Genomic DNA, 26143 nt, shown 5'->3' with positions numbered 1-26143 from the left:
GCCAGTGAGAATAATTATGCTCAAATTGAAAGGGAAACTTTGGCATTCATTTTTGGGGTCAAGAAGTTTCACAAATACTTGTCTGGTTGTAAGTTTACCATCGTTACAGACTATAAGCCCCTAACAGCAATCCTCCATCCAAAGTCCCCAATTCCAATATTGGCTGCAGCCCGAATGCAGAGATGGGCTTTGATTTTGTCAGCATATACATATGACATTGAATACAGGCGATCAGCTGATCACAGTAATGCTGATGCAATGTCTAGATTGACTTCCCCATCACAAGTTACACTGGATAGGGAAGAAGTGTTTTATTTTTCATACATTGATTAACTGCCAGTCACAGCTGATGAACTGCCAGTCACAGCTGAAGAAATTGGTAGAGCAACCCAACGTGACCCAGTGATGTCAAAGGTGTATGATTATATTGCAAATGGATGGCCAAACCATGTAACAGACAAAGATATTCATCCATTCTTCATTCATAGGAATGAATTTTCAGTCGATAAAGATTGTATCATGTGGGGTGCAAGAGTGGTTATACCAAATAAATTCAGGTCCAAATTATTAGGGGACCTCCATGACCATGACCAGCACCTGGGAATGTGCTTGACCAAGAGTTTTGCACGCAGTTATTTATGGTGGCCAGGTCTTGATAAAGATATAGAGTACATCATGAGTCAGTGTACGACATGTCAATCGGTAAGCAACCATTACAGCCATGGAAATGGCCTTTCAGGGTGTGGCAAAGGCTACATATTGATTTTTCTATTTTAGGAGGACAACAATTGTTCATTGATAGCCATTCTAAGTGGATTGAGGTATTTCCAATATGGAAAATAACAAGAAGTAAAACATTAGCCATTTTTCAAAGTTTATTTTCTTCATTTGGCCTCCCTGAAGAAATTGTTTTGGATAATGGACCACAATTTTGTTCCGAAGAATTTGCACGGGGGAGCAAAAATGGGGTGAAACATACCGCCTTCCACCGTACCACCCTGCTTCGAATGGTGCAGCAGAACGCACTGTACAAATTATAAAACGTGCCCTCATAAAACAAATGTTGGATCCAAATCCAAAGAAACAACAGCTGTCATTGGATCACAAATTGGCTAATTTTCTAATTACATATCATAATACTCCTCATACAACTACTGATAGAACACCAGCAGAGTTGTTTCTCAAACAACAGCCATGAACCAGACTCTCGTTGTCAAAACCAAATTTGGCACAGTCTGTAGAAGAGACACAATTAAAACAGAAAGAGAATGATGATAGAGGTAGAGTAAAAGAGAGAAGTGTGAAATTAAATCAGAAGGTGAGAGTGAAGAACCGTCACCATAAATGGTTAAAGTGGTTTCTAGGAAGCTATGTGGTCCTCATATTTGGTAAATATGTTTGATAATGGACAGGTTAGGTTTGTTCATATTGATATTTTGCCTGCAGGCATGGAAAGAGTTGAAGGTGGGAATGATTCAATTATTTCTGCTCATCAGATAGTTTTGATATACCAGTAGCATATCCTACATCCAGTGCACTGGAAACAAATCCACGAGAAAATCAGAATTTAAATCTGAGTCCGAGTCAGGAAAACAAAGAGCCTGAAGTTAGAGTGAGTTCAAATAAGAATCAAGGAAATTCCATGGAGGAAAACGTTCCTCAGGATGAGCCTCGAATGAGAGTAAATTCAACACCATGTTTGGAAGGTTCTGTTCGAGAGCGAAGGTATCCTCTTCGAAACAGAAAACAAGTGGTTAAGTTAAATTTGTAAATATGGAAAAAAATAAGTCTATATCCTGTGTTATGTATAAACATGCAAGTTATGTATGATGTTGTGATAATAACTTCTTCATTAAAGAGAGAGAAGTGTAATGTCTGTGAGCTTGTAATGTTGTAGCTCCACACTGTGGATGTGGATGTGGATGTATTGTGTACTTCAACTACAGAGTTAATAATTAAACAGAAGCATGAGGTTCCGGAGACTTCTGAGAGCTGCCTGCCATGTTAGAAAGCTGTGTATGCTTGTGCTCTGTGAATATATCACACATCTCATTATTTGCGCAGAATTGTTTAACAAAAATACCATCCTGCCCATGTTATGGCATAACATGCTGTGTCGTCCATTCCATCATGAATTGTAGAATTTTAAACAGTTAGGGCTTGAAATACGCTGACTTTGCAACTGGGTTTTTGGCGATATTTCATCCTTCGCGGTGAAAATTCCAGTCGGCGGGAACTTCGGTGACCTTTTCTCGGCAGCGCTTTCCACATACCACCGGGGACAGGAGTGCCTCCATGCAACTCTTGAAATAGTATTTTCGACCAAAATTTGGCACTCTCCGCACCCGTATTCTGCGCCCAGAATATCGACCAGGTTAAACCTGCGGTGCAGCCCTGACAGCAGTGGTAAGTATGAAGACCTGCAAAAAAGGTAAGTTAAAGTCTTTATTAATTCTTTTTCAGCGACTTAATAGGTAAGGGTTTTGTGAATGTTTTGCAAATTTTTTTTTCCGATTTTTTTTTTTAAATCCCCCCTCCCAAGGCCTCTTGCAGCGCTACCAGCACCGGACTGAAATTCGTGGTTTGCAAATCCTCGTGCAATGCCGATTTTTACCTCTGCACAAATTAAAGGCTGAATATTGGGCAAACTAATGGTCGTGAAGCGAAAACAGTAATTTTGGCGTAAAAATACTGTTTTTGCTGAAAACCGAACTTCTCGCCCAATATTACAGAGCAAAAGTAGGAGGAACAGTGGTGAAGTTGTAGACTCTGATACTTAAATACTGTTTAAAGTATTGTCCCCAACATTTTAAATGATAGAAATCTCTTCTGAGCAGATGATAATGTCCTGCAGCGTTGTGGAGTATCAGCAGACGACATTACAGAGTTGCAAGACATGTTTTGTCCCTTGATTTCCACCCCCCCACCCCCCTTAGTGTGTTAACAAACTCTGTCATGCTGTCACAAGGAGATCATGATTTAAGATCTGGTAATCCTGTTGTCAATGGCTTAATAGTCAATGACCACCCTACCCATTTGGGCAGACATGATTCCTAGCACTCAGCGACACGAAAGTAGAAGAAGGGAGCAAAAAAACCAAAAATTACCTGGTGAAGGGATCCTCACCCAAAAAACAATGTCAATAAATATGCCTGGAACAGGCACGATGGGCTAAATGGCTGCTGCTTGTTTAATAGTATTGCAAAGAGTGATAAATAATCCAAGTTTTAAATCAACTGTGTGGGTTCAACTTGGGTTACACTCTGTATAGCTTCGTGGTTGAAGGAAATTGGGAATGGTTTACTTTACAGCGCCAACTCCAAATTCTGTTTCTCTTATGGAAGTTACTTCGAATAACACTTTGGGACTCTGAAGTTTGATTAAGGACTGCTGGTCTTATTTGCAATGATCAATAAATTGATTAACAATATTGTGCACACTGATCCATTTGACTTGAGATTAACCAATAATTTGTACTTTGAAGCAAATTTCAAATGAATAGCTTGGTATTGAAGGCAGGGATGTGGTAGTCTAGACATTGTCAGAACAGGTAAATTTCAGACCTCCAAGAGTGTCTGAAAACTGTACCTTATATTGCAGGCTCACCTGTAGTGACCAAGGACAAACAAATGTGGTTAAAAGGCAAAGTTCAGCTGCTCAGAGATTGCACATCCCTATTTGAATATCTGCTGGTGCCTCAGCAGCCATGTAGAAAAAAGTGTCTTTAGTTGCAAAGGTAGTAAAGGGACAGAAGATTCTCTTGATTTCTTCATTGATTCTGATTTCAGAAAAGGAGCAAAATGAGATATGTATGTTCTCAAAACAGGAGATGAATTTGACATTGTGGAACAATTTTGGGGGGCGGGGGGTAAGTGTTGGAAGCTCTGTGAATGGCACTATCATCATCTTGTTAATCTCAATGTTTGTTTATCATTTAGTTTCCTATGTTTTACTTTTTTTGAAGCTCATGAAGAACAGCATCCATTTTGTCCTCCATAGTGAAGAGTTGTGGCGTTTTGCTGAATAGAGAGCTGTAACAAGCCGCATAAACAAAAGGGAAGCTTCATGCTATCTGGAGAGCACTTTATTCAAAACTTGATCAAGTTCTGAGTTAGTTAATGGTTAACAGACTTTCTGTTTTGCTACTGATAAATTTCACTAACAGGGAAGAAGGTGAAGTCAATTTTTGAATTTAAACTTGATTAATTTTACATCAGTATAGTGATACTTTTCTCCTCTTGCTTATTCTGTTCTCTCTGTCACTCCCCAACAAATACTTTGGTATTATTCAAAGAACTGCACAACCCCTGTATTATGTGTACAGGAATCATGTTTTTACAATATCTCTGGAATGATGTGAGCACAAAGGGTCGAAAGTAAAAATGTCCTTGAAGACAGTTGTGATCACCTGTCAGATACAATGTTAATTATCGGCGGTCCCTCATATCGAGGATGACTTGCTTCCACACCAAAAAGGAATGAGTTCACAGGTGTTTCAATGAAGGGCCTAATATTCCAGGTCCTGAACTACATGTTGAAGGGTGGAGAATGCCTGTGCTTGGAATTTTTAACATGTGGTGGCCGTTGCACACCAGTCACCACACGGGCTTGACAAAGCTAGGTTGTGGTCCAGTGGCAAGGATTAACCAAGATGACTGGAGACCAGCTCTGCTGCATGAACCTAGTGCACACACATATCGCATGCTGCCCCTGGCCCCTTGCCTCTTCTGGGCTACGATCATGTCGCTCCACCATCTCTTGCCGGTCCTCCGCCCCGACCTTGTCACTCCTTCACCCCGACCTCGCCGCTCCTGATGTACCTGCCCATGCTCCAAGTCGCTCCAATCAGTGACCTGGATCAATTGAACATTCACAAGTCAAAAGGTAGCAAGGTTGCAGTTAGCACATCAGCACGCAAAGCATTTCCTCGGATCACAGCTGGGTTCTGGTGAGCTCCGTTTCGAAGGTGCAGAGCATTTCCTCAGCACCTAATTGAGACACATGGGGGCCAAAATTCAGGTGCACCAGAAAACTGCCGCACCTATGACCTTCTGACGTGCTCTTATCGCTGGGATCTCGGAGGCGGCCGGAGGATTGATTTTCGGGATTTTGAAATTTTTCTAAATCCCACCAGAAGTTAGTCATAGTGGGGGCGGGAGATCGACAGGCAGGGGTTGAATTTCAGTCGGGACTGGGACTCCGCCACTGTCAATCAGCGGTGGAGTGGTGGTGACATCACAGCATGTGTGCGTCACCACGCTGTCTCCCCTCCGTTAAAGGGAAGAGAATCTGTCAGTTTTTATCTTCAGCCAATGGGCCACCAGAGAGGGTTTCAGCCGGGCAAACGCCCTGGCATCAAGAGGGGGTGTGAGGTTGCCCGTTGGCGGCCTGACCGAACCCGAGGGCACTGTCTTGCCAGTCAATCGGGATATCGGCCGGCCAAAATTAATACATGGCGGCCGCGGCAGTGGGCCTACCTCTTGAAGGGTCACCACGCTGCTAGGCCGCACCACTCACCATGGATAAGGTGCACCAACAGAAAGCTGTCGGGCACACTGCGCGGCGGGGGATTGATGTATTTGGCTGAATTTCGGAGAGATTATTTTTCCAATGAGGGAGAGCGGCGGGTGCGCGTTCTGATGACTCGCTTGCGGCAGTCATCAGGATCGGGGCGGAATCGGGTCCCGACAGCAAAATCCCCGACCTGAATTTGGGTCGGGTCGGCCATTTGGTGACGAGGTGGTGGCCACTGGATTCTGCCCCAAATGGGCAGTAACGTTTCTCTCTGAGACCCTAAATTTCGGCCTCACGTACTTTTAACTAGGCAGCTTTGGCAACGCTTTTAAAGCAATGATGGTTGTGAAAGAAGTGGCCTTCAAAAAAGGCAATTTCTGGGTGCAACCCAGCGAGAGATAAAAAGAAAAATCACGTTGTGTTCCAGGCAAGCATGCAAGAGATGGCTTACTGCATTTTTGTTTTTGACACTGAAGTGCCATTCGTTGTCTTTGGCAGTGTGATTTCAGGTTGTGTGTTGGCGACGTACTCTATTCATAAAATGGTGGGTTGTATCCATGGTCCTCCTTCCTTCCCCACATATGAATTCTTCATCTCAGTCATGGGTAGCAGTGATGCAGGCAGGATTTTTTGGGGGTGTGCATGTGTTTGGATTTGAGCTTGTCAGAATAACCAAAACTACTTCCAATGTTCAATTTTTCAAATAAGGATTTCACTAAGGTCCAAACTGTGACATTATTACTTCCATTAATCTAACAATTGAAATGAAAAGAAAAATAAGTCCTGTCAGACAAAGACTCTGAAGCATGACGTCCAAATCACTGCTCGATCAATTACATTGTTACTGTATTGAGTATAATATCCCAGTGAACATTTGGAAGCGCAGCAAATCAGTTTTCGTTGGTGGAATTGCGGAACTGATTAGCTATGGAAGAACATCCGTTGTTTCTGTGTTCTATCAAAGAAGGACTAGTTTCATTAATTTTCTTTTTTAAATAGAAAGTTTGGAGTGTGTTTGAACACTCTGAACACGCACTGTCTGCGTCACTGATGCAAATACATTGGTATACACCAGAGGGAACATAAGAACATAGAACATAAGAATTAGGAACAGGAGTAGGCCATCTAGCCCCTTGAGCCTGCTCCGCCATTCAAAAAGATCATGGCTGATCTGGCCGTGGACTCAGCTCCACTTACCCGCCTGCTCCCCGTAACCCTTAATTCCCTTATTGGTTAAAAATCTATCTATCTGTGATTTGAATACATTCAATGAGCTAGCCTCAACTGCTTCCTTGGGCAGAGAATTCCATAGATTCACAACCTCTGGGAGAAGAAATTCCTTCTCAACTCGGTTTTAAATTGGCTCCCCCGTATTTTGAGGCTGTGCCCCCTAGTTCTAGTCTCCCCGACCAGTGGAAACAACCTCTCTGCCTCTATCTCGTCTATCCCTTTCATTATTTTAAGTGTTTCTATAAGATCACCCCTCATCCTTCTGAACTCCAACGAGTAAAGACCCAGTCGACTCAATCTATCATCATAAGGTAACCCTCTCATCTCCGGAATCAGCCTCGTGAATCGTCTCTGTACCCCCTCCAAAGCTAGTATATCCTTCCTTAAGTTAGGTGAACAAAACTGCACGCAGTACTCCAGGTGCGGCCTCACCAATACCCTGTACAGTTGCAGCAGGACCGCCCTGCTTTTGTACTCCATCGCTCTCGCAATGAAGGCCAACATTCCATTCGCCTTCCTGATACCTGCTACACCTGCAAACTAACTTTTTGGGATTCATGCACAGGGAGCCTACGGCCACACTAGTCTGAAAGTGCCCGATCTTGTCTGATCTTGGAAGCTAAGCACAGTCAGGCCTGGTTAGTACTTGGATGGGAGACTGCCTGGGAATACCAGGTGCAGTAGGCTTCTCAAAGAGTTTCATGCACAAGGACCCCCAGGTCTCTCTGCACCGCAGCATGTTGTAATTTCTCCCCATTCAAATAATATTCCCTTTTACTGTTTTTTTTTTCCAAGGTGGATGACCTCACATTTTCCGACATTGTATTCCATCTGCCAAACCTTAGCCCATTCGCTTAACCTATCTAAATCTCTTTGCAGCCTCTCTGTGTCCTCTACACAACTCGCTTTCCCACTAATCTTTGTGTCATCTGCAAATTTTGTTACACTACACTCTGTCCCCTCTTCCAGGTCATCTATGTATATTGTAAACAGTTGTGGTCCGAGCACCGATCCTTGTGGCACACCACTAACCACCAATTTCCAACTCGAAAAGGACTCATTTATCCCGACTCTCTGCTTTCTGTTAGTCAGCCAGTTCTCTATCCATGCTAATACATTTCCTCTGACTCCGCGTACCTTTATCTTCTGCAGTAACCTTTTGTGTGGCACCTTATCGAATGCCTTTTGGAAATCTTACTACACCACATCCATCGGTACACCTCTATCCACCATGCTTGTTATATCCTCAAAGAATTCCAGTAAATTAGTTAAACATGATTTCCCCTTCATGAATCCATGTTGTGTCTGCTTGATTACACTATTTCTATCTAGATGTCCCGCTATTTCTTTCTTAATGATAGCTTCAAGCATTTTCCCAACTACAGATGTTAAACTAACCGGCCTATAGTTACCTGCCTTCTGTCTGCCACCTTTTTTAAACAGAGGCGTTACATTAGCTGCTTTGCAATCCGCTGGTACCTCCCCAGAGAATTTTGGTAGATTATAGCGAATGCATCTGCTATAACTTCCACCATCTCTTTTAATACCCTGGGATGCATTTCATCAGGACCAGGCGACTTGTCTACCTTGAGTCTCATTAGCCTGTCCAGTACTACCCCCCTAGTGATAGTGATTATCTCAAGGTCCTCCCTTCCCACATTCCCGAGACCAGCAATTTTTGGCATGGTTTTTGTGTCTTCCACTGTGAAGACCGAAGCAAAATAATTGTTTAAGGTCTCAGCCATTTCCACATTTCCCATTATTAAATCCCCCTTCTCATCTTCTAAGGGACCAACATTTACTTTAGTCACTCTTTTCCATTTTATATATCGGTAAAAGCTTTTACGATCTGTTTTTATGTTTTGCGCAAGTTTACTTTCGTAATCTATCTTTCCTTTCTTTATTGCTTTCTTAGTCATTCTTTGCTGTTGTTTAAAATTTTCCCAATCTTCTTGTTTCCCACTAACCTTGGCCACCTTATACGCATTGGTTTTTAATTTGATACTCTCCTTTATTTCCTTGGTTATCCATGGCTGGTTATCCCTTCTCTTACCGCTCTTCTTTTTCACTGGAATATATTTTTGTTGAGCACTATGGAAGAGCTCTTTAAAAGTCCTCCACTGTTCCTCAATTGTGCCACCGTTTAGTCTGTGTTTCCAGTCTACTTTAGCCAATTCTGCCCTCATCCCACCGTATTCCCCTTTGTTTAAGCATAGCACACTCGTTTGAGACACTACTTCCTCACCCTCAATTTGTATTACAAATTCAACCATACTGTGATCACTCATTCCAAGAGGATCTTTTACTAGGAGATCGTTTATTATTCCTGTCTCATTACACAGGACCAGATCTAAGATAGCTTGCTCCCTTGTAAGTTCTGTAACATACTGTTCTAAGAAACAATCCCGTATGCATTCCATGAATTCCTCCTCAAGGCTACCCCGTGCGATTTGATTTGACCAATCGATATGTAGGTTAAAATCCCCCATGATTACTGCCGTTCCTTTTTCACATGCCTCCATTATTCCCTTGATTATTGTCCGCCCTACCATGAAGTTATTTTTTGGGGCCTATAAACTACGCCCACCAGTCACTTTTTCCCCTTACTATCTCTAATCTCCACCCACAATGATTCAACATTTTGTTCATTAGAGCCAATATCATCTCTCACTACTGCCCTGATATCATCCTTTATTAACAGAGCTACCCCACCTCCTTTCCCTTGTCTATCTTTCCGAATTGTCAGATACCCTTGTATGTTTAATTCCCAGTCTTGGCCCCCCTGCAACCACGTTTCTGTAATGGCCACCAAATCATACCCATTTGAAATGATTTGTGCTGTCAACTCATTTACTTTATTTCGAATGCTGCGTGCGTTTAGGTAGAGTGTTTTAATACTAGTTTTTAAACCATGATTTTTAGTTTTGACCCCTCCTGCAGCCCCTTTATATTCATACATATTGTCCCTTCCTATCACCTTGTGGTCAACACTTACCCCGGTGCTACTCTGCTCTGTTGCCTCCTGCCTTTTGCATTCTTTCTTGGGGTCCTGTTCATCTGAGCTCTCACCCACTGGATGTAATATTGTTCACTGGTAACTCTTTGACAGGTACAGCATCAAAAAGTTATAACATGGATGCTGAAACAAGATTGCAGCAGAAATAAACAGACAGATCTTGTACAAGCAGCGAGTTCTCTTCAATTACATTCAAACCCAGATCTCCCCACTCCCCCCACCTCCCCACACAAGAACACAGTGGCCCAGAATTTGATTCAAAATTAACAGCAAGTTCACAGCACACATCATATTACTGCATTAAAAAAATTGTTGCGAAGAAGAGATACACTAAGTTGCGATTCGCCACAAATTGCTCGATGATTTGCACTGCTCTGCCGTTAGTCTTGCAAAGACTGGAGCTCACAGTCAACCTCCCTGTGAGAAATTGCTGCATTTTGGCTGTAAAATCAAGTTAAGCTCGCTGCAGAAAGTTAAGACTGCTATTCCACTGTGTAAGGACCCTGTTAATGAGGTAATTTATGTAACCAATAGCCTTCCACTTGGAAACCAGTTAGCAATTAATAATTATTCTGCACATGCCGCATTAAGCACGCAACCAAGATGCAAGTTAAACAGGGGAAATTCTAAAATTAAGTAAATCCTTCATGGAGAATAAAAATGTATTCTCCTCCAGCCCTACAACCCTCTGAGATATCTGCACTCTTTCAATTCTGGCCTCGAGCATCTCCGATTTTAATCGCTCCACCATTGGCGGCATGCCTTCAACTGCCCAAAGCCCTAAGCTCTGGAATTCCCACCCTAAACTCGCTGCCTATCTGCCTTTCTTTCCTCCTTTTAAGACACTCCGTAAAACCTACCTCTTTCTGCTCCAGTATCTCCTTATGTGGCACAGTGTCAAAATGTTAATAATGCTCCTGTGAAGCGCCTTGGGATGTTTTACTACATTAAAGGCGCCATATTAATGCAAGTTGTTGTTGTTGTTATTGATGAATATAACTAAACGATAGAACTGAAAGGAAATCGAGTGCAGTTTGGAGAGACTGTACTGGACTCAAGTGTCGCCGATTGAGAATATGAGCTGGTAACTGACTGGCAAAGCACAAAAAGTTTTTGACCAGCAGCAGAGGAAGATCATCAGATTTGATTTGTTGTGAATTGCTGTGAGATATCTCGCTTTCCTCTGTAGGCAGCAGCTGCATTCGGTGCCTGAATTTTATGAATTTTTAAAAACAATCTGTACCCTGGGCAGGATGCTGTCTTCTTCATATCTTTGTGTCATGTTCCATAGGCATGCAATTCGGTGACACTTTCATAAACTTTGTCTAAATAATCAGATGTCCAATCTGCCACTTCAGTGCTTTGCTAACCATTCAAATCCTTAAATCTCATTGGTTAAGGAGATACCCTGTTAGTCCCGTCACTCACCAAGGGCCCAGGTGCCTGATCGCCTGGCTGCGCCATTATCAGCTTGCGCTGCCAGCAATGTGCGATGCAAAATTAATTAAAGCTGAAGGGTGAGGAAAAAAAACTTGCAGTGCTCACCGTGAGGTGTCCTGCTCCAACAAATTCCGGGCCAATGTTACAAAAGCTCCTCTGTGTTTCCATGGAGATGCAATGTCTAATATAACCACTTCAAAACAATTTTAATCTTGAAGTCAGGAGTCCTTTTTGTTTCTGAAGGATTTGAAAATTCATAAGATGAAGCTAACTATTTGTATGTTGTTTTTCCATTTAAAAAGAAATGTTGTTGATGACATTGCAAAATAGTGCTTCTAATTTATTTTGTCACTCAAAACTTAAATACGTAAAAGATTTTAACAACTAAAAATCCATTGAGAGCCTGGTACCATGCATGAGCTGGAATAGAATATCAATGTGGAATAGAATCTTGACAGCAGGCTCCCCTGAACATGGCCCCACTTTTGCCTCTATGGTACTTGAAACAATTGTAAATTCAGAGATGTATTTCAATTCATTGAAAAACTCAAATGTGTTGTGTTTACTGTGTCTGTATATAGTACATGTCTGCAGAAAAGTTACATGTAATTACATTACATTGGTTCACACTTCCAGTCCTGAATTTAAGTCTGCGTTCTGCGGCTTTTGTGCATTATATGACTGAGAGTTAAACATGAGTTTCCCTGCAGGCAGGTATGTTAAAATTATAACGTTCAGATTAAAAATGTTTCTGTGAAGCGCCTTGGGATGCTTTCCCACATTAAAGTTGTTATTCAGCAGAAAGCATGGTTGACGTTGGTTCAATTCTAGACCAGACTCGGGAGATGAGTCGCTCTATTTTCAGCCAGTTGTACAAGTTTTCCGCCAAATGAGTTAAGGTGCTCTCAATCCAGTTCCTCGTCGCCATGCCACAGTTGCATTCAGACCACAGGGGTGGCTGGTGAGGGAAATGAAAATGTCACCTCACTGCAGTAAAGGGCATTCTTCTTCTGATGTTAGGGTTAAGACACATTGTTCAATCAGAGAAGCATCAGTTTGCATTTTGCTGTGCTGTACCTGAACGAGCTCTACACAAGCAATGGTTGCCTGGAAATGAGAAATATTTCTGATCTCTGACAGTGGTGTAACTTTCCTTAATGCATTTAAAGGAACACAACCCTTCACCTTCCCAAAAATAGGACTGGGAACCACAGGAGATGTGACAACACCAGCCCTCCATCATAAGTATATTGAAAGCCATTTCATCTCTGATGATGTCCCATTAACCGTTTGAGGCATGAGATGGAGATATTTGCATTTCACACCCAGTGAAAGCTTCAATTTCCTGTGAATAAGGAAGAGTTTACTGTTCCTTCAAAGGCTCACAGCCTTTATCACACACTGGGGTCATTTTAAGTATGGGTGATGGTGTAAAATGGGTGATATTGAATTGGATGCTCATTATAAACCTAGCCTGATTTTTCCCTGACTAAATGGAGTGCCTTCACCTCATGGATTGCAACGGTTCAAGAAGAACCCGCACCAACACCTTCTCGAGGGCAACTAGGGATGGGCAATAAATGCCAGCCTTGCCAGTGATGCCCACATCCTGAGAATGAATTTAAAATCTCACATGTATTTGTTATCTCTTCTTGGATTCTGAGACATTGGGGCAGATTCTGTGGTGGGTATGCCACCTTTGAAATTGACTGCAGGTTCAGGATTTTCGCATGCGCTTGTGCTAAATCCTGAACTTGTGATCTCATAGAAGAAGAATCATAGAAATTAACCACACGGAAGGAGGTCATTTTGGCCCATCGTGTCCGCACCAGCCGACAAAGAGCTATCCAATCTAATCCCATTTTCCAACTCTTGGTCCATAGCCCTGTAAGTTACGGCACTTCAAGTGCACATCCAAGTAATTTTTAAATGTGGTGAGGGTTCCTACCTTTGCCACCCATTCAGGCAGTAAGTTCCAGACCCCCACCACCCTCTGGGTGAAAAGATTTTCCCTCAAATCCCCGCTAAACCCTCTATCACTTACTTTAAATCTATTCCCCCTGGTTGTTGACTCCTCTGCTAAGGGAAATAGATCCTTCCTATCCACTCTATCTGGGCCCCTCATAAGGTCTCCTCTCAGCGTCCTCTGTTCCAAAGAAAACAAACCCAGCCTATCCAATCTTTCCTCACAGCTAAAATTCTCCAGTCCAGGCAACATCCTGGTAAATCTCCTTTGTACCCTCTCTAGTGACCAGAACTGCATGCAGTACTCTAGATGTGGCCTAACTAGTGTTTTATACAGTTCAAGCATAACCTCCCTGCTCTTGTTAAGAAGGCATATGGAAGCCTTTATTAGCCTTTAGGTCTCGGATAATAAAGGCTTCCGTATGTCTTCTTAAGCACCTTATCTACCTTGCCTGCTACCTTCAGGGATCTGTGGACATGCACTCCAAGGTCCCTTTGTTCTTCTACACTTCTCAGTGTCCTACCATTTAATATGTATTCCCTTGCCTTGTTAGCCTACCCCAAATGCATTACCTCACACTTCTCTGGATTTAATTCCATTTGCCACTGTTCTGCCCACCTGACCAGTTACTTAATATCTTCCTGCAGTCGACAGCTTTCTTCTTCATGATCAACCACACACCTAAATTTTGTATCATCTGAAAACTTCTTAATCATACCCCTTGCATTCAAGTCTAAATTATTGATATATACCACAAAAAGCAAAAAACCTAGTAGTGAGCACTGTGAGACCCTACTCAAAACAGCTTTCTAGTCACAAAAACACCCACCAACCATGACACTTTGCTTCCTGCCTCTGAGCCAATTTTGGATCCAACTTGCTACTTTGCCTCGGATCCCATGGGCTTTTACTTTCATGACCATTCTGCCATGTGGGACCTTATCAAAAGCCTTGCTAATATCTATATACACTACATCAAACACACTACCCTCTTCGACTCTCTTTGTTAGCTCCTCGAAAAATTCAATCAAGTTAGTCACACATGACCTTGCCTTAACAAATCCATGCTAATTGTCTTTGCTTAATCCGTGTCTTTTTAAATGAGGATTTATCAGAAATCTTACCAATAATTTTTCCACCATCGAGGTTAGGCTAACTGGCCTGTAATTACTCGGTGTATCCCTTTCTCCCTTTTAAACAAAGGTTAGCAGTCCTCCAGTCCTCCGGCACCACACCTGTAGCCAGAGAGGATTGGAAAATGATGGTCACAGCCTCTGCTATTTCCTTTTTTTCTTCTCTTAACAGCCTGGGATAGATTTATCCACTTTCAAGGCTGCTAAACCCCTTAATACTTCCTCCATCACTACGTTTGTTTCATTTAATATTTCACACTCCTCCTCCCTGATTTCAATGTCTGCATCGCCCCTCTCTTTTTTGTGTAAACCAATGCAAAGTATTCATTAAGAACCATATCCATGTCTTCCGCCTCCACACACAGAATACCTTTATGGTCTCTGATAGGTCATGCTCTTTCTTTAGTTATCCTCTTGCTCTTAATGTATTTATAAAACATCTTTTGGTTTTCCTTGATTTTTATTTGCTAACATTTTTTCATGCTCTCTCTTTGCTTTCCTAATTTCCATTTTAATTTCACCGCTGCACTTTCTATACTCCTCTAGGGTTTCTGCAGTTTTGAGCCCTCGGTATCTGTCATAATCCTCCCTTTTTTTCTTTATCTTACCATGTATGCTCCTTGACATTCAGGGGGCTCTAGATTTATTAATACCACCCTTTTTCTTTAAGGGAACATACTTGCTCTGAACCCTCAGAATCTCCTCCTTGAATGCCTCTCATTGCTCTGACACAGATTTACCTTCAAATAGCTGTTTTCAGTCCACTTTGGCTAAATCACATCTCAGCTTAGTAAAAGTGGCTTTACTCCAATTTAGAACTTTTTTTCTTGGTCTATCTTTGTCCTTTTGCATAACTACTCCAAATCTAACTGAATTATGATCACTAGCACCAAAATGCTCTCCCACTGATGTACCTTCCACCTCCCTAGCTTCATTCCTTAAAACTACTCCAGAACCACCCCCTCCCTTGTCCACCGCCTCTCTACCTCTCTGTCCTCCTTTTAAGACGCTCCTTAAAACCTACCTCTTTGACCACAATTTTGGACATTTGCCGTAATTTCTTCTTATATGGCTCAAATTGATCTGTTTTGTCTTATAACACTGCTGTGACACGCCTTGGGATGTTTTACTATGCTAAAGGCACTATGTAAATAAAAGTCGTTGTTTTTGGGCTTGCTACATACTGGCTAAAAAAAGATTTTAGGCCTTTTAGGAATTCTGCACCCTCTATATCTTTCACACTAATTCTATCCCAGTTAATAGGGTAGTTGAAATCCCATACTATTATTGCCCTATAGTTTTTGCATTTTTCAGAAATGTGCCTACATATTTGCTCTTATATCTCCCTCTGGCTGTTTGAGGGTCTATAGTACACTCCCAGCAGTGTGATCACCCCTTTTTTGTTCTTCAATTCAACCCACGTGGCCTCATTTGATGATCCTTCTAACATATAGGTACCAACGATATAGGTAAGAAGTGGGAAGAGGTCCTACAAGCTGAATTTAGGGAGCTAGGAGTTAAATTAATAAGTAAGACCTCAAAGGTAGTAATCTCTTGATTGCTACCAGTGCCACATGCTAATCAGAGTAGAGGGAGGATAGGTAGAATAAATACGTGGCTTGAGCAGTGGTGCAAGAGGGAGGGATTCAAATTCCTGGGACATTGGAACCAGTTCTGGGGGAAGTGGGACCTGGACAAAAGGGATGGTCTACACTTGGGCAGGACAGGAACTGATGTCCTGGGGGTAACATTTGCTAATGCAGTTCGGGAGTGTTTAAACTAATATGGCAGGGGGATGGGAACCTATGCAGTGAAATAGGGCGAAGTAATATGGAGTCAGAAACAGATGGTAGAAAGGTAAAAAGCAATAGTGGAAGGCCGAGTAAACAAAGGCAAGAAACAAAAAGGGCTACACTACATCATAATTCTAAAAGGACAAAGGGTGTTAAAAAAACAAGCCTGAAGGCTTTGTGTCTTAATGCAAGGAGTATCCGTAATAAAGTGGATGAATTAACTGTGCAAATAGATGTTAACGGATATGATGTGATTGGGATTACGGAGACGTGGCTCCAGGATGATCAGGGCTGGGAACTCAATATCCATGGGTATTCAACATTCAGGAAGGATAGAATAAAAGGAAAAGGAGGTGGGGTAGCATTGCTGGTTAAAGAGGAGATTAATGCAATAGTTAGGAAGGACATTAGCTTGGATGATGTGGAATCTATATGGGTAGAGCTGCAGAACACCAAAGGGCAAAAAACATTAGTGGGAGTTGTGTACAGACCTCCAAACAGTAGTAGTGATGTTGGGGAAGGCATCAAACAGGAAATTAGGGGTGCATGCAATAAAGGTGCAGCAGTTATCATGGCTGACTTTAATATGCATATAGATTGGGCTAACCAAACTAGAAGCAATACGGTGGAGGAGGATTTCCTGGACTGCATAAGGGATGGTTTTCTAGACCAATATGTCGAGGAACCAACGAGGGGGGAGGCCATCTTAGACTGGGTGTTGTGTAATGAGAGAGGATTAATTAGTAATCTCGTTGTGCGAGGCCCCTTGGGGAAGAGTGACCATAATATGGTGGAATTCTACATTATCATGGAGAATGAAACAGTTAATTCAGAGACCATGGTCCTGAATTTAAAGAAGGGTCACTTTGAAGGTATGAGGCGTGAATTGGCAAGGATAGATTGGCGAATGATACTTAAGGGGTTGACAGTGGATGGGCAATGGCAGACATTTAGAGACTGCATGGATGAACTACAACAATTGTATATCCCTGTCTGGCGTAAAAATAAAAAAGGGAAGGTGGCTCAACCGTGGCTATCAAAGGAAATCAGGGATAGTATTAAAGCCAAGGAAGTGGCATCCAAATTGGCCAGAAATAGCAGTGAACCTGGGGACTGGGAGAAATTTAGAACTCAGCAGAGGAGGACAAAGGGTTTGATTAGGGCAGGGAAAATAGAGTACGAGAGGAAGCTTGCAGGGAACATTAAGACGGACTGCAAAAGTTTCTATAGATATGTAAAGAGAAAAAGGTAAGTAAAGACAAACGTAGGTCCCCTGCAGTCAGAATCAGGGAAAGTCATAATGGAGAACAAACAAATGGCAAACCAATTGAATAAGTACTTTGGTTCGGTATTCACTAAGGAGGACACAAACAACCTTCTGGATATAAAAGGGGTCAGAGGGTCTAGTAAGAAGGAGGAACTGAGGGAAATCCTTATTAGTCAGGAAATTGTGTTGGGGAAATTGATGGGATTGAAGGCCAATAAATCCCCAGGGCCTGATGGACTGCATCCCAGAGTACTTAAGGAGGTGGCCTTGGAAATAGCGGATGCATTGACAGTCATTTTCCAACATTCCATTGACTCTGGATCAGTTCCTAATGAGTGGAGGGTAGCCAATGTAACCCTATGTTTTAAAAAAGGAGGGAGAGAGAAAACATGGAATTATAGTGGGTAAAATGATGGAATCAATTATTAAGGATGTCATAGCAGCGCATTTGGAAAGAGGTGACATGATAGGTCCAAGTCAGCATGGATTTGTGAAAGGGAAATCATGCTTGACAAATCTTCTGAAATTTTTTGAGGATGTTTCCAGTAGTCTGGACAAGGGAGAACCAGTTGATGTGGTATATTTGGACTTTCAGAAGGCAAAAGATTAATGTGCAAAGTTAAAGCACATGGGATTGGGGGTAGTGTGCTGACATGGATTGAGAACTGGTTGTCAGACAGGAAGCAAAGAGTAGGAGTAAATGGGTACTTTTCAGAATGGCAGGCAGTGACTAGTGGGGTACTGCAAGGTTCTGTGTTGGGGCCCCAGCTGTTTACATTGTACATTAATGATTTGGACGAGGGGATTAAATGCAGTATCTCCAAATTTGCGGATGACACTAAGTTGGGTGGCAGTATGAGCTGCGAGGAGGATGCTATGAGACTGCAGAGTGACTTGGATAGGTTAGGTGAGTGGGCAAATGCATGGCAGATGAAGTATAATGTGGATAAATGTGAGGTTATCCACTTTGGTGGTAAAAACAGAGAGACAGACTATTATCTGAATGGTGACAGATTAGGAAAAGGGGAGGTGCAACGAGACCTGGGTGTCATGGTACATCGGTCATTGAAGGTTGGCATGCAGGTACAGCAGGCGATTAAGAAAGCAAATGGCATGTTGGCCTTCATAGCAAGGGGATTTGAGTACAGGGGCAGGGAGGTGTTGCTACAGTTGTACAGGGCCTTGGTGAGGCCACACCTGGAGTATTGTGTACAGTTTTGGTCTCCTAACTTGAGGAAGGACATTCTTGCTATTGAGGGAGTGCAGCGAAGGTTCACCAGACGGATTCCCGGGATGGCGGGACTGACATATCAAGAAAGACTGGATCAACTGGGCTTGTATTCACTGGAGTTCAGAAGAATGAGAGGGGATCTCATAGAAACGTTTAAAATTCTGACGGGTTTAGACAGGTTAGATGCAGGAAGAATGTTCCTAATGTTGGGGAAATCCAGAACCAGGGGTCACAGTCTAAGGATAAGGGGTCAGCCATTTAGGACCGAGATGAGGAGAAACTTCTTCACCCAGAGAGTGGTGAACCTGTGGAATTCTCTATCACAGAAAGTTGTTGAGGCCAATTCACTAAATATATTCAAAAAGGAGTTATATATAGTCCTTACTACTGGGGGGGATCAAGGGGTATGGCGAGAAAGCAGGAATGGGGTACTGAGGTTGTATGTTCAGCCATGAACTCATTGAATGGCGGTGCAGGCTCGAAGAGCCGAATGGCCTATTCCTGCACCTATTTTCTATGTTTCTATATCATCCTTCCACACAGCTGTAATTGTTTCTTTTAACAATACCACAACACCCCTCCTTTTTTACCCCCTCTCTATCCCATCTGAAAACCCTGTAACCAGGAATGTTGAGCTGCCATAACTGCCCTTCTTTCAACCATGTCTCAGTAAGAGCTATAATATCATACTCCCAACTGTCTGTCTGTGCTCTCAGCTCATCTGCCTTATTCCTTGCATTAAAGTATATACCATTTAGCCCTGCCAAACTCCCTAATTGTCTATTTTCTAGTCTTTGTTTCCTCTGCCTTTCAAATTCAGTTTCTTATTTTCTGCATTCTAATCCCAACTTTGCTTCCCATCCCCCTTCTAAATCTACTCTAGGTTCTCATCCCGTCAAACTAGTTTAAACCCTTCCCAATAGCACCAGCAACGTGCCCCCCCCCCTCCCCCCACCACCACAAGAATATTGGTCCTGGCTTTGTTGCAGTGCAACCCCTCCGGCTTGTACAGGTCCCACCTCCCCCAGAAACTGTCCCAATGCCTCAGGACTCTAAAGCCTTCCCTCCTGCACCATCTGTCCAGCCACGCATTCATTTGCTCTATCCTCCTATTTCTTTACTCACTAGCACATGGCACCGGGAGTATTTCGGGAGATTGCTACATTTGAGGTCCTGAGGATCTGTCATGGTACACTTCACATAGAGGCACGTCATTTGCAGCCCCAACGGATGCATATGAGCTGCACTCCCACCCACAGTGGCTGCGCATGTTCCAGGTTTAGGCATGTGAAGCGCATGCGCTAAAACCCGGAATTTGCGATCTGACCTATCACACACATTCTTGGGAAAAGGCCCTCTGCAGGCAGAGAGCTGGGCTATTTGCCCAACTTCTGCCCAGCGAATGACCGTGAAATTCTTACACCTGATAAAAGCAAGTAAAATGCCTGCTTTTACCAGCGTAAGACTTTTAAAGGACAGAAAAATAAATTTTTTTCAATAATTTATACTTTTTTAAAAAACCTGTGAAATAAGTAAGTGTATTTTTAGACCCTTTAAAATGTTAAAAAAATAAATTTGAATTCCATTTTTGTTTTAAATATTTAATTAAATGCCATATTGATTAATTATAAATGTGATATTTTCAAAAATGTATTTTGTATATATGTGTATTTTTGGGGGTATTCCCATTTATACTTAATAATTCCATACATGTGGAATCCCCATAAGTATGAATGGGGATCCACATTCTTTCATTGGTTGGACAGGACCAAATGATCCCAGGGGCGCTTGCAAACTGCATGCACCCCTGGGATCTGTGGGACTCTTCGCAGGCCTATGCATAGAGCCCAAGAGCGCAAGTGTCTGAACCTCAGGGACTATTGGGTAAGTGTGTAGACTTTTTGCAGGTTGGATGCACCTGCTCCCAGGAAGCCTCCGATCGCAATTTCAGGTGATGATCTGCACCAATGGGGATATACTCACCAACTGCACAGCAGTAAGTGAAGGGAGGCACAGGAGCCTGTTTCACTGTTGAAGAAACTCTGGAGACCATGCAGGCATTTTTGTCCTGTATCCTGTAAGTGGTTTCCCTTAGGTGTTTTCGACACACCCCCATGTTACAATATTTCTCGACCTGGGAGTGATTAATGTGCTGAACAGAGGAATGAGTTAAGGACAAATATGTCGGTCTCAATCGGCAATGCTTTATTAAAGTTACCTCAACACAGCAAAACTACAAGTAAACACAGTGACGATGTACTACAATCCAATACCCTGGCATGTCTAAACCGCCCCTATCGTAAAGTACCCAAAGTCTAAATCCTTTGCTCAGAGCCACAGTGTACCACCGAATCTGTAACGACCGGCTAGGTGTACCCCTATGGTCTCGCAGCAACACCTCCCCCCTAAAACTCTTCTAAGGCTTGGTTGGGAGAACACACGACACTTTCTCACAGAGTGGTTGTGATCATAAAGATGCGTGGGCAGGGATGTGGCTCACCGATTCGTTGGCTTACTCGCTGCTTCTCCTGGTGAAAACGAGTCTCTTCAGGTTTCTTATCTTCGTTCTTGTAGAGGCGAAGCAAGCGAGAGCAAGAAAGAGAGAGCGATGTGGCCACAAGTCCCCTTTTATATCCCCAGTTTGTTTGCCTTTTCTGGCCCAATAAAGTTTGTCCTTGTTTTGAGGCTTCCTGTTCATGTGGCTTCTGGGTATTCCACTGATGGCGGGTATGGAGTTTCGCTTCCAACCAGTCTGGGGCTTTTTGGCTTTCTATTGTTCTGGTTTCCTGCCTCTCAGGGTTATCTCATCCAGGTAATGGCTTGCTCACCGATCAGTTCATATCTGATCTAACTCTGACAAGTTCACATTGCTTAACAATGGACCCTCCATCCCCATTACCTGTGATGAGTTGCCTTATCCTGGCCATTGTCTTCCCAAACCATTCCCGCCCATCAGGTGTGGATTTCAAGTACAACATGGAAAAGTACCTGGCCCTTCCCACAAACAGGCTTCCAGCTTTTCAGCAGTGAGAAATATTAAAAGGCAATGTCCAGATAATGTCCAACAATCCTTGGGGAGCCAATGCCTACAATCCTGGCACTTTGAAAGTTGCCAAAAAAATTTGCACTAATAAATTTTACATTTACGTGCTCCATTTCAAAGAATTTGAGTGTTCATATTTGAAATAAAAATATAGGAACTTTAAAATTTTAGTCCGGGAAATGCTGATAAAGAAAATTTAAAGACAAGAGATGTTGATATTGTCTGAAATACAAATGTGTACAAGACTCTATAAAGAACAAAGGGTTTCTATATACAGATACTGCATTTCAAAAATCAACGTGTTGGTGTTTTGTTACATAATTTTAACAAAATGCTGTTGTATGAAATAAAGTCCCAAGGAGCAGTTTTCGTAACTCTGCAGTTCTACATATTTTGCCAACAATTCTATCTTCCCTATTTGTTTTCGTTCAAAGCATTCAGTAACTGTCTCGCAATGAAATAGGTATTGTTCTCTAAGGAACAATTTGCCATTTAATTAAAAGTCTTGGGGGAAGAAATTTGGGTCATTTGTACCTTCCGGGGAGCTAACTGTGTGCAAACAACTTTTCGCCTGAGCATGGTGCCATTACCAGCTCCCGCAGGAGTTTAGCGGTGGCACAAACCGGTGACGCTCCACTCCTACCAGTAGCACCCCGGGCCATTGCGCCGGTGAAGAAAACATCAACACCGTGCGCAGTGACCCATTTTTGCTCCAAAGCCAAAGTCCGGCAGCGCCCCGTGAAGTTGCCGCGGGGGATGCCTGGGATAGCCTCACGGGATGCATACAGCGGTGGCTGTAGGCCGCGCGCAGGGCGAAAATTAAAGAGCAGGTGCAGCATAGAGGAATTCAAAAGATTTACCAGTTGCGGCCGCCTTGATTGCGGCTCCCGGGCTCCGTGCTGCGGTCTTGCATCCCGGCACTCCATTTGTGTGCCGGGCTGCTGCCACAGCACCCCACTCCCTGATGGTCCAGCAAAAGCCCTGTGACCCTCTGGCAGAATCGGCAGCTTGGCCCTTCCCTTTAATGAAAGGGGAGAGCCCTATCTTCCCGCGAGCACTATGCATCCTACTGCATCGCGCTGGAAAATTCTCGTCCAATTGAGGCTTCGCCCCGCCCCTGAGAGCAAGTAGATTGTGATATTTTGCGCTCCACTTCCTCTCGAGGGCGCTAAGCTCAAACAGCTCGCGGGGTGAGACTTCTACACCTGGTGCAGGAACTTCCGTCTCACGGCTGTTACCGTCCCCGAACAAATTTTCGGCCGCATGAGTTTTAAGACGACTCCAAAGACTGAAAGGAGTTTCTGTGGGTGTGGCTTAGTTTTGACAAATTTTTTAGGCGTCTCTTTTAAGCATAGCCTGTACGCTGCGCTGCTGGGCTCAGTGATGCAATATGCTGCGCACAACTCCGTAGCACTGAACAGTAAGTCTACGACTGGGGCCTTGCAGAAGGTAGGTGTGAATTCTTTTCGGAGGTCAGTGGCGTACTCCATAGCTGTGCGACCAACCGCAATTTTGGGACCAATATATTGGTTCCAGCTTTTAGACTGGCGGTAAGGAGGCATTCATCTACATACAAGATAAAAGTTCATGGGGTTGGAGGTAATATATTAGCATGGATAGAGAATTGGCTAACTAAAAGAAAACAGAGAGTCAGGATAAATGGGTCATTTTCCGTTTGGCAAACGGTAACTAGTGGGGTGGCGCAGGGATCGGTGCTGGGGCCTCAACTATTTACAATCTATATTAATGACTTGGATGACGGGACCGAGTGTAATGTAGCCAAATTTGCTGATGATACAAAGATGGGAGGGAAAGCAAATTGTGAGGAGGACACAAAAATCTGCAAAGGGATAGAGACAGTCAACGTGAATGGGCAATAATTTGGTAGATGGAGTATAATGTGGGAAACTGTGAGGTTATCCACTTTGGCAGCAATAATAGAAAAACAAATTATAATTTAAATGGAGAAAAATTGCAAAGTGCTGCAGTACAGAGGGACCTGGGAGTCCTTGTGCATGTAACACAAGAAGTTACTATGCAGGTACAGCAAGTAATCAGGAAGACAAATGGAATGTTGGCCTTTATTGCAAGGTGGATGGAGTATAAAAGCAGAGAAGTCCTGCTAAAACTGTACAGTGTATTGGTGAGGCCACACCTATAGTACTGCATACAGTTTTGGTCTCTGTATTTAACAAAGGAGATACTTGCATTGGAGGCTATTCAGAGAAGGTTCACTAGGTTGATTCCAGAGATGAGGGGGTTGACTTATGAAAATAGGTTGAGTAAGTTGGGCCTATACTCACTGGAGTTCAGAAGAATGAGGTGATCTTATCGAAACATATAAGGTAATGAGGGCACTCGACAAGGTGGATACAGAGAGGATAGTTCCACTCATAGGGGAAACTAAAACTAGGAGGCATAGTCTCAGAATAAAGGGCCGCCCAATTAAAACTGAGATGAGGAGGAATTTATTCTCTCAGTGGGTTTAAATCTGTGTAATTCTCTGCCCCAGCGAGCTGTGGAGGCTGGGGGCTGGGTCATTGAATATATTTAAGGCGGAGATAGACAGATATTTCAGCATTATGGGAATAAAGGTTTATGGGGAGCGAGCAGGGAAGTGGAGCTGAGACCTTGATCAGATCAGCCATGATATTATTAAATGGCGGAGCAGGCTCGAGGGGCCAAATGGCCTACTCCTGCTCCTATTTCTTATGTTCTTATTTTCAAGCAGATTATGATGTTGTGACTCTACAGGATGATTTTTGTAGCACGTTTATGCCACCACAGGTGTAAAATTGCTGCAAGGACCTCTCACTGGAGATTGTCTTGCCTACATTTGAATGTTGTTTCATTAAAAAGCAGCAACCTGTCATGATCATTTATTGAAAAAATTAGATGGCTCAGCACCACCAGTGATGTCTTTTGGTGCTTCAGTGTGCTTCATCATGAAATGTCAAGACAATGCTTCCTGTTGTGTTATCCTGAACAGCAAATTCATTAATTGATGTATCCCATGGGTTGTGTCTGCCACTCTCACCCTACAATATTCTGTGTCTAATGTCACATTCGACATTAGGGCCTGGAGTTTCCGCTTGGCTGCGCTATCTTTTTCATTATCATTCGGCAGAACCCAGCGGAAAAGATCTATGAATTTTAAACGCAAATTGCGTTCCTCGCAAATTGAGTTTCCGCAATCTTTTGCGCTAGTTTAAAAACATCGCATTAGAAGCCGGCCCCGCCACAAAACTGGCCACACCCCCAGATCGAATTAATCACCATTGAGAATTTTGTTTAATTGTGCGCGTTTGCAGGCCTTCAGAGAAGCTTCAAAAATTAATTTGCATCTTTTGAATGCAAGGACACTAATAGGTACATTTTGAAAGGATTTAAAAGGCTTTTGTTTTTAATTTACTAAGAAACTGATTACCGTACCCCTATGTAACTTGCAATCAGTTTTGTGCATTCAAAGTCATTTTCAGTCATTTAAAATCTGGTTATTCACAGGTGGTGGATTGACATTGATTACAATGCTTATTTTTTTGTGATTATAACTATTTTCAGTTGTATTAATGGGCCCAAGTTTCCACAAGAAAAAAAACAGGCGCCCCTCCGAGCTGGGCGCCCGTTTTTCGCGCCTAAAACGGCGCCTAAAAAAATCCTCGGTATTCTCCACTGACTTACAGGTCCTGTGGCCATCGGCGCAGCCAGCACGAGCTGTGGGGGGGCGGAGTCAGGTCCCGGCGCTGAAAACAGTGCCGGGACCTCTGCGCATGCGCGCTACAGTCGGCACGCAAGTGCAGTAGCTCCAGGCGCCGAACTGTGTGGGAGGGGCCCGAAGCACGCAGCCCCTAGCCCTGGCCCAATGGCCTCACTGGGGCTAAGTGAATGAGGCTCCTCCCACGGCCAGCTCCTGCTCCCCGCCCGACCAGACCCGACACTCGCTCCCCCCCCCCCCCGCCCCGACCCCCGCTCCCCACCCCGCCGCCCCGACCCCCGCGACCAGACACCCGCTCCCCCCCCGACCAGACACCCGCTACCCACCCCCCGACCAGACACCCGCTCCGCCCCACCCCGACCCGAGACCCGCTCCCCGACACCCGCTTCCCCCCCCGCCGCCCCGACCCCCGCGACCAGACACCCGCTACCCCCCCCGACCAGACACCCGCTCCGCCCCACCCGACCCGAGACCCGCTCCCCGACACCCGCTTCCCCCCCGCAAGCCCCGACCCGAGACCCCCCCCCCGACTGACCCGACCCCGACCCTCCCCCCGCTCTCTCCCTCCCTCTCCCTCTCTCCCTCCCTCTCCTCTCTCCCTCTCCCCCCCTCCCTCCCTCTTCCCCCCCTCCCTCTTCCCCCCCTCCCTCCTCCCCCCGCTTCCCCCTCCCTCCCTCTTCCCCCTCCCTCCCTCTTACCCCCCTCCCTCTTCCTCCCTCTTCCCCCTCCCTCTCCCCCCCCTCCCCCCCTCCTCCCTCTTCCCCCCCTCCTCCTCCCTCTTCCCCCCCCTCCTCC

General features: G+C 43.9%; 1 long non-coding RNA gene and 1 pseudogene across 4 annotated transcripts in view; one reads left to right on the top strand and one right to left on the bottom strand.

Annotated features, from left to right (window-relative positions):
* Positions 1–897: 897 nt before the first annotated feature.
* The window catches only part of LOC139232929 (uncharacterized), a 27089-nt gene continuing 1843 nt past the window's right edge, over positions 898–26143 (bottom strand). Inside the window, exons 1-3 of one of the 4 annotated variants that reach the window (XR_011588112.1) lie at positions 11306–11334; positions 9740–9883; positions 898–2420 (exon numbers count right to left, since the gene is read on the bottom strand). This is a non-coding gene — a long non-coding RNA (uncharacterized lncRNA). The other 3 variants (XR_011588111.1, XR_011588110.1, XR_011588109.1) reach the window with 3 other exon arrangements.
* LOC139233207 (5S ribosomal RNA) lies at positions 7313–7431 on the top strand (annotated as a pseudogene).

This window comes from Pristiophorus japonicus, chromosome 20, assembly GCF_044704955.1.
Source record: "Pristiophorus japonicus isolate sPriJap1 chromosome 20, sPriJap1.hap1, whole genome shotgun sequence".
NCBI lineage: Eukaryota > Metazoa > Chordata > Chondrichthyes > Pristiophoridae > Pristiophorus > Pristiophorus japonicus.
Note: the sequence above shows the minus strand (reverse complement) of the source record. Positions and strands in the feature narration are given on the sequence as shown.